General features: G+C 40.3%; 1 pseudogene; it reads left to right on the top strand.

Moving 5' to 3' along the window:
* Window positions 1–2,154: 2,154 nt before the first annotated feature.
* LOC107542489 (V-type proton ATPase subunit d 2 pseudogene) overlaps window positions 2,155–9,966 on the top strand; it is a 33,512-nt pseudogene continuing 25,700 nt past the window's right edge.

Genomic DNA, 9,966 nt, shown 5'->3' with positions numbered 1-9,966 from the left:
GGCAAGTCAAACGTACAAGATAGACAAACCCAGACTCTCCCTGTGGTGGCCAGCTGGGCACACAAGGGGGACAAACTTACACCCCGGGGGTACAGACCAGACCCCTGGGGGACAAACCGCCCAGGGAGAACAATCCACCCAGGAGGAACAATCCACACCTCTGAAAATCCTGGGCCAGTCTTGTAGGAACCAAGACAATAGTGGCTCTCAGCCAATGATGGGTCAGACATTAGTCAACTAAAACAGCATCTGTTATGACTCTGCTATATCAGCTTTACATAACTGGGGCCTTTGCCTGGAGAAGGTGAGGAAGCCTAAGTGTTTTCACTTTCCCTACAGGTGTTTGGCTGTTTTGAGAGATATGCTACTACTTGTAAATATTGACACTGATCCTGTCCTAGAACGCCGATGGCCATGCCCTCCCTTTCCGTCTGTGTAGAGCTTAAAAGATTTAGAGAGATAGGGGAAGGAGACAGCTGGAGCTGCTATAAGGGCCTGTTGGAGTTTCCGTAAATGGGGCTTGATATGAACAGTTGGATCTAAATGTTCTGTTAGGGTTCCCTGGGTGACCTGGTAGATGGGTTTGGCCAGGATGCTGAAATTAGGGACCCATATGCAGAAATAACCCACAAGTCCTAAGAATGATAGAAGGTCCTGTTTGGAGGATGTGAGGGAAAGGGATGCTATGAATTCCTTTCTGTCTAGTGTAATAGCCTGGTGTTGGGGAGATAGGTCTAGTCCTAGGTAAGTGACCTGGAGAGTAGATAGTTGGGCTTTCTTGGGAGAGGCACAATATCCTTTTCCTCCTAGGAAGTTTAAAAGGATTTCTGTGTGTTGTTGGCAGAGCTCAAGGGAGGGACTGCAAAGGAGGAGGTCATTTACATTTTGGAGAAGGGTACTGGGGTGTAAATCAAGATGGGATAGATTGGCCACGAGAGCTTGGCTGAAGAAGTGAGGGCTATCTCTAAAGCCCTGAGGAAGGACCATCCATGTGAGTTGGCAGAACTGTTGAGTAGTAGGATTGATCCATGTGAAGGAGAAGAGATTTTGAGAGTTGGGGTATAGTAGAATAGTGAAGAAAGTGTCTTGTAAATCTAGGGGTGTAAAGTGAGTAGTAGTAGATGGGATGAGTGAGAGAATAGTATAGGGGTTAGGAACTACTCGGTGTGTTGGTAAGACATCTTGGTTTATAATGTGGAAATCTTGGACTAGGTAGTAGGAGCTGTTGGGGTTTATTAACTGGGAGGATGGAAGTGTTGAAGGGAGATTAAGTGAGGTGTAAAATATTCTGGAAGAAGAGTCGATTGATTATGGATTGAAGTCCCTTTCTATTCTCTATAGAAAGGGGGTATTGTTGACATGGGTATGAGGAGGGGTCTTTTAGTTCTATCTGGACAGGTTGATGGTGTTGAGCTACAGATGGGGTTGTTGTGTCCCAGACTTAGAGTATAACTTGTGTTGCAGAGAGTGGAAGAGTATTTGATTCAGGACTGGTAAGAAGTAGAATGAGAGAAGGGTCAGAGTTGGAGGTATGGGGGAAAAGCATAAGGGAAACTTTAAACTTAGACATAACGTCTCTTTCTAGGATTGGGGTGTGACAGTTGGGGAGAATGAGGAAGAAGTGGCCAAAGGGGGGTCCCAAGGAGGAGACAGTTAAGTGGAGGTATTGCTAGGGGTCTGGAGACAAGGCCATCAACTCCCACAATAGAGATCTGAGAGGGACTAGATGGGCCTGTAAATTCTGATAAAGCTCAGTAAGTGGCTCCCATGTCGATAAGACAAGAGATCAGCTTACCTTTGATGGTTAGAGTTACCCAGGACTCTGATGGAATGATCAGCATGGGGGCCATGGGGCCTGGCACCCTCAGTCTTTTGTGGCCAGGTCTAGGAATCTAGGTCTTTTGAGAGTGAGGAGAATAGAGTCTGAAGACCCAAGAAGTGGAAGAGAGTCACTCACCTGAAAATGATCTGCCAGTGTGGAGTGTGGAAGTCAGTAATGGAAAGAGAAATTCCCAATCCAGTGTCCTCCTTGGCTGGCTCAAGAGGGTAGGTGAAGGGGGATAGCACTGCCTGGGCTGGGGTGCCAAACAGGATTCAAAGGTAAGCCCAAGATGAGCTTCTGCAGCCTACTGCTCTCCAAGCTGTGAGTTTGGGATGGCCCAAGCCCTGGACTACGGCTTCCTGTCCTCACCAATCCCTTCCAGGTTTCAGGTTTCAGCACCAAATGTTATGCTTGCTAAGGAGGAACACAAGAGGCCAGGTGAGAAGGTAATGGGAATTTTACTGGGGCACCTGAATACAGATGGTTAAGGCATCTGAATACAGCTGGGCTGAGCTCCAAACATCATCAACACTGACTGGCTGGGGAGGAAGTCTCTTTACAGGGTGTAGGGAGAGAACTTTTTGGCACACTCAGTTTTTCTGAGCAGGAGTAGAGATTTACCAAGCTTAAAGAACAGGTTGTTGCTTGAGTTCATCTAAAAGTTACTTTCTCATGCTGAGGAGGGGTGAGCCCTCAGTAACATTAAATTTTTGCCCAAACCTAATACTTTCCTAGCCAGAACCTTGTTCAGAGGTTGATAAACCCAGGTCTGGTCTGACTTCACTGGACTAACACCCAGTGCCATTCCCATTGCCTACAACATATAAATCCCCTAGGTTGACTTTGGTCGTCTAGACCTGCAGGGGCTTATCTCAGCACATATTTCCCTGCCAGAGGCAGAATAGCCCCTGGAACAAATTGAGTACTCCGGTAAGTATGAGAAGGGACATTGTTCCTTTGACTATCAAAGAAGGGTACAAAGCTAGACCTGTGGCTCCAGGAAAATTGTTGGTGGAAGCCTCAGCACTACTCACAAGAATTTCCACTTCATACATTGTGGGGACCACAGGATGTGCTGAAGGAGCCAGATGTAGTAAATCAAGGTAATCATTTGGCTCTGACACAGTCAAGACAACCTTTTTTTGAGGGTCTTCCTTCCGAAAAATCATTTCAGTTTAAAGACCCATTTGGGGGCCATTTCTCTACTCAATCCAACTTATATTGGGGCCAGGCAGCGTTACACAAGAAAACTATTTTCTTTTTATTCACAGACTTATAACTACATATTTACTAACTTTGAAGTATATATTCCAAAATTCTACCATTAATCATATTATTAACATTCTCCATGATTTTACACATGTATATATCTGGTTATAATACAACTGACAAATAAATTTGCTTTTTTCTGTAACATATATAACTAGAGTTATTTATTTATTTATTTGATAAAGCCTCCCATGTCCTACATAGCTTAAAATTTCTCTTTATGAAGAAAGAAGAAATCTTTGAGGCATTCCATGAGACCTGGAAAAGTCTCCTTTTAAAACCTAAACCCTGGGGATTTTGTCAAACATACTTGACCAAAAAGATCATATATCACTGTGAAACAATATTAAATTATCCATTTACCCAAAGTGACAATAAAATATATCAAACATAAATATAGGTTACCTATTGTTACCAAAACCTTAGTTCTTAGATTAAGGTGACCAGGTTAATGATATCCCACTTTTAAGCCATTTAATATAGGGCTCCTATCTGAACTTGCCACAACACTTTCAACAACTCCTTCAGATTTGCTCAAGAGTAGCAAATACCGAAGTTTTTAAAAATTAGCCATATTTATTTATTATTCTAATTAAATTTATTGGAGTGACTCTGGTTAATAAAATTATATAGGTTTCAAGTGTACAATTCTATGATACAAAAGCTTTAATCTAAAACAAAATGCACACAAAACAAAACTGACACACAGTAGATTGAGTACTCTTCCCTACAAAGAAATCCAAGACCGTAAGATTCAAACCCAAGGTTTGGGATACAAACCCAGACTTGAGGACCTCAAGAGTTGACACTTTTCTTCCAATTGTCTAGGGTGGGACTCGAACCCACAATCCTCAAGTGATTTTCAGATAATTTAGGCAGAAGCACATTATGAACAAAGGCACTCACCCAAAAGTCATTTGACAGAAGCTGTTTCTTTTCCAAAACACTAATTCAAAAGAATATATTCACCTTCATGCTCATTGCAGCATTATTTACAATAGCCAAGATATGGAAGCAACACAAGTGCCCATCAATAGACAACTGAATAAAGAAGACACGTGTGTGTGTGTGTGTGTGTGTACACAACAGTATATTACTCGGTCATAAAAACGAATGAAAATTTACCATTCATGACAGCATGGATGGACCTAAGGGAATATTATGCTATGTGAAGGAAGTCGAAGAAAGACAAATACCATATGATTTCACTTATATGTAAAATCTAAAGTACAAAGTAAACAAGATAGAAACAGGCTCATAGATACAGAGAACAGGCTGATGATTGCCAGAGTGTTGGGGGTGTAGGGGATTGGGTGAAAAAGTTGAAGGGATTAAAAACTACAAATTGGTAGTTACAAAATAATTATGTATGGTGCCTGGTGGATACTTGAAATATCAAAAGGAACGTTTTAGAAAGTATATGATTGTGTAACCAGTATGCTGTACACCTAAAACTAATACACAATAATACTGAATGTAAACTGCAATTGGAAAAGAAAAAACAAGAAAATATTTGAGAAAAAGCAAAGTGAAAGTAGTGCCAAGGAGCCTGGAGCACTGTGATAAATGAAGCAGAAATCCAGAAGTCAAGCCTCCAGAGACAAACCAGTGTAGGTAGCCACTTTGGATCAGCTACAAGGGCCACACCCTGCAGGGGATCAGCAGTCACAAGGACTGAATTTCCTTCATAGTGATCAAAAGTTTTACCAAGCAAGGATCCCCTTGCCCAATGCACAGAGAAGTCAATAGGATGGCAGCAGTTTTGAAAGAAGAAAAGACTTTTATTTGTAAATCAACTGAGACAGGAGGCAAGGCTCAAATCTGACTCCTCCATCAAGGTTTGGAGCCCACAGTTAAGGATTCAAAAGTGTTACACATGAGTGGTTGCTCAAATGTTACTCATAGTGGTGTATCAAAGGCTTAAACTTTGGTTCTGGGTCTTGCTAGATACAGGATAGGAGCAATTTGATCTGGCCCTGCAGTTAAAATTTTACTAGCAAAATAAAAGAAAATGTTGAGATGAGAGGTACCATAGGGTAGTTTAAAAAATAGTCATGGAGGCTAGGAATCAACAGATCTAAATCCTAATCTCACTTGTTACTTATTAACTCTGAGATGTTTGACTAGAGAATGCCTCTCACCGAAACTTGGTTTCTTAATTAAAAAGGGAGATTCAAATAATGGATTTTAAAACTTTTGACCATGATTCACAATAAGAAATACATTTCACATTACAATATACATATATATATAAAATTTAAATAGAAGTTTTCTGATGCAACCATTTATCCTTTGTGCATGAGATGCACTTTAATATTATTTGTTACTCTTCTCTTCAATAAAAATCTCACTAGTTATGACCTAGTAAATTAACTTCATGAGTTAAATTGAAAATACAGTTTTATTGGACTACAGATGTTCCATAAGGAACTCTGTCTAGAATTCCATGATTCTATATAAAGAAAAATATTTTTTTCTTTTTAAAATGTTTTTTATTCATTTCAGTGAGAGGAAGGGAGAGGGAGAGAGAGATAGAAACATCAATGATGAGAGTCATTAATCGGCTGCCTCCTGCAGAACCCCTACTGGGGATCAAGCCCACAACCCAGCCATGTGCCCTGACTGGGAATTGAACCACAATATCCTAGATCATAGGTCAATGCTCAACCTCTGAACCATGCTGGCTGGGTGGAAAAAATCTTACTGAGGTCAACAGACGTAGCCAAACACTGAGTATAGTCTACTAAGAAGAGTTAAGAGTGAAAGGAAATTGCCACATTTGGAACAAAATAATATATTAATGAAAGAAGAAAGTCAATAAGCCACTTAAACTTATCTATACAGATGTGTATGTTTGACTATTACTTTTAAAGTATACAAGAATCAGGGGTACTATGAAGAAAACTGAATACCTGTGTAATTTGGTAAAGACGCCTTTCTCTTTGGAGACCTATGAAGAAACACTGAAAAATTATCCTTTTTTAGTTTATTCTTTTCTAAATTCCTTGCAAACAGATTTCTTCTATGTACACATAACCCACCTCTTTCCATAAAGTATAATGCAACTGACTGAAGCACAGCACATTTCTGAGATTACACTGTGGAAAACTTGATTTTTATTTATTATATTTCTTTTTTTAATACATTTTTAAAATTTTTCAATTACAGTTAACATACATTATTATATTAGTTTCAGGGGTAAACACAAGAGGTTAGACATTACATAACTTACCAAGTGGTCATCTTGACAAACTTGTACTCATCTGGAACCATACATAGTTATTAGAATATTATTGACTATTCTGTAACTACCAATTTGTACTTCTAAATCACTTCACCTTTTCACTAAGCCCCCCAACCCTCCTCCCATATGGCAACCATAGAATGTTCTCTGTATCTGAGTCTGCCTCTGTTCTGCTTGTTCATTTATTTTTTTTTAAGATTCAATTGTTGATAGATATGTATTTATTGCCATTTTTATTGTTCATATTTTTAAATCTTTCTTCTCCTTCATATAATGCTAGTTTGATGGTGATGGACTCCTTTAGCTTTTTCTTGTCTGGGAACCTCTTTATCTGTCCCTGGATTCTAAATAATATCTTTACTGGGTGGAGTAATCTTGGTTGTAAGTCCTTGCTTTTCATCACTTTGAATATTTCTTGCCAGTCCTTTCTGGCTTGAACTGTTTCTGCTGAGAAGTTAGCTCATAGCCTTATAGACAATTCCTTGTAGTTAACTAACTGCTTTTCTCCTGTTTCTTTTAAGATTCTCTCTTTGTCTTTAACCTTTTGCATTTTAATTATGAAGTGTCTTGGTGTGGGCCTCTTTGAGTTCATCTTGTTTGAGACTCTCTGTGCTTCTTGGACTTGTATGTCTATTTCTTTCACCAAGTTAGAAAAGTTTTCTGTCATTTTTTCAAATAGATTTCCAATTTTCTTGCTCTTTCTTTTCTCCTTCTGGCACCCCAATGATGCAAATCTTGGTATGCTTGAAGTTGTCACAGGGGATACTTAAACTGTCCTCATTTTTATTCTTTTTTTCTTTTTGCTCTTCTGAAAGTAGGGTGTTTTTTGCTTCCTTATATTCCAAATCACTGATTTGATTCTGGGCTTCATCTACTGTATTGTTGGGTAGATTGCCTGTCTCCATTTTGTTTACCATATGACTTCACTTATAGGTGGAATCTAAAGAATAAAATAAATGAACAAATAAAATTGAAACAGACTCATAGATACAGAAAACAGACTGTTGGAGTTTTGTTCTGTGCTTTCATTTGGTACATGTTTCTTTGTCTCTTCACTTTGGCTGCCTCCCTGTGTTTGTTTGTATGTATTAGGAAAAGCTGCTACATCTCCTGGGCTGCTGGAAATGCCTATGAAGTAAGTGTTCTGTAGGGTCCAGTGGAACAACCTCTCTGATCACCCAAGCTGGGCACTCCAGATGCATCCCCTGTGTCAGCTGTGTACACCCTCCTTTTGTAGTTGAGCCTTGATTGATGTTGGCACATCAATGGTAGGGATTTACTCCCATGTTGATAAGGGGCAAGGACTGGCTGTGACCACCAACTACCATGGAAGATGAGCTGTACAGGGGCCCACCCCACAAAGCAGGACTTATTTCAGCGGGACTCTGGTGCCTGCTAAGTTAGCCCCTTTAGTGTGTTGCTTGTGGAGGTGGTGGTTGGGTGATACTTGAACATGGTCTATATCTGTAAACCAGGTTCTCTGGCTCTAGCACCTCCCAGGAGGTACAGGTCAAATTCAACAGCCACCCATGTTCTGCAAGGGGCCACTGGCAGGGGCTACAAAGCAAATTGCAGATGGCTGCTACTTGTTCTAAGCTTAGAGATACCCAGGCAAGGCCAAGCTGTGAACCAAGCCTGACTGCTGCTAGAGCCAGGCCTGGGGCCACTTAGCAAGCGGTTCAAGGCTCACTGGAGCTAGATGAGAAATTTTAGAAAAATCTGAAGCATGAATCCAGAGAAGCCATACATATGGAAAAGCCAATGGAAGCAGCATGGGTGGGCCTAAAATGTGGGTGTGGTGGGGTCTCAGGGTATCACCAAGGTGGTGCCGGCCTGCAGGTTCCATGAGGGAAGGGCTCATTAAAGGAACAATGGTTGCTCAGTGGTGTTGCTCAGTGATTGAGCATCGACCCATGAACCTGGTGGTCACAGTTTGATTCTCAGTCAGGACACATGCCTGGGTTGCAGGCTCGATCCCCAGTAGGGGGCATGCAGGAGGCAACCAATTGATGATTTTCCCTCATGACTGATGTTTCTATCTCTTTCTCCCTCTCCCTTCCTCTCTATGAAATATATATATATAAAACATTGAAAATAAAATTAAAACAACAACAAAAAAACTGGCTTCTGCCAGCACTTATGTCTGGGAGAAAGCTTCCCCCCAGATCTTGCCCTGGTGCAGGACAATTCAGTTTTTCCCATGTGTCTCTGGTGCCTTTCAAGCTGCTGCCCTAATCCTGGAGCTCTGAGGAAATTTGTCCAAGTACGTCTGTGCATGGACCCTTTAAGAGGAACTGCTGGGACTCCAGCAGCCCTCTGTCTCCTTCAGTTGCAATCCCTGCTGGTTTTTATAGACAGGTGTTATGGGAATTTCTCTTTCTGGCACTGGAACCCTGGGCTGGGGAACCTGGTGTGGGTATAGTACCCCTCACTCCTCAGGGAGGACATTTTCAGCCATGATATCCCTCTCAATTTTTATCTACCACACATGGGTGTGGGACCAGCCTGTTACATGTCTCCACCCCTCCTACCAGTCTCAATGTGGCTTCTTCTTTCATTTCTTAGTTGTAGAACTTCCATTCAGCCAAATTTCAGGTGGTTCTGAATGATGGTTGTTCTGTAATTTAGTTACAATTTTGATGTAGTTTTGGAAGGATGTGAGTTCCTCATTTACTTACACCACCATCTTGACCATGACATACTCATGATTTAAAATAACAAGTTGCAAAACTTTAGGTAAAATCTGATCCCATTTAAATAAATAAACCATGACCCCTGCGTCAACCTATGTTCCTCTGTTTGAGGGGGTGGTGGCCCTGCTGATGGACGCTGAACTGTGACTTTGGACACCTTGATTTAAATTGGGATACAAATTAAACAATTTGGTCATCCATTTATGAAGTGTTGCTTTGATTTTGTTATTGTCAGTAATATGTAATCTCTCATATTTAGGGAGAAATATTATCTTAAGTTTTGGGAAGTTGATTTTTTTGTCATTAGATAAGTGTTTACTGAGTACCTAATGGATGCTAATCTTTCTTCTAGGTGCTAGAGATGAAATAATAACTAAGAGAAGGTCTTTACTCACATGGAGCTCTTGAAGTAATTATATTAACATGCCTACAATCCATATGCCACAGGCAGAGCTAGCCTACTTCATGAAATGATCAACATAAGGAGCTTAGGGGCAAGGAAACTGAGCTTAGTGGAACAGATCTAATCATAGTAGGGAAAAACAGATAAAGAAAATGTAGATCCAATTAAACTAGCTGGGAACATGACAGCACCAAATTCTATAAAGTTGTCATAGATCCAGGTTTCTAAATACCTAAAACCATTTGCAGCACTGCAGCCACTAAAATCCAAGAAAATTGAATTACCTTACCTCAAATAATCCTTTTACTTTAGGAAATTTCTGTGAATATGTATATAAATTCATTCATTCATTGACCAACACTCAGGCTATTTCTATATCTTGACTATTGTGAATAATACTGTAATGAACATGGGGTGTAAATATCTTTTTGATTTATTGTTTTCATTTCTTTTGTATCTATACCTACAAGTGGGATTGCTGGATCATATGGTAGTTCTATTTTAAATTTTTTGAGAAACTTCTGTACTGTTTTCC

This window comes from Miniopterus natalensis, chromosome X, assembly GCF_054644295.1.
Source record: "Miniopterus natalensis isolate mMinNat1 chromosome X, mMinNat1.hap1, whole genome shotgun sequence".
In the NCBI taxonomy this organism is placed as follows: domain Eukaryota; kingdom Metazoa; phylum Chordata; class Mammalia; order Chiroptera; family Miniopteridae; genus Miniopterus; species Miniopterus natalensis.
This window is presented reverse-complemented; position numbering and strand designations above follow the sequence as displayed.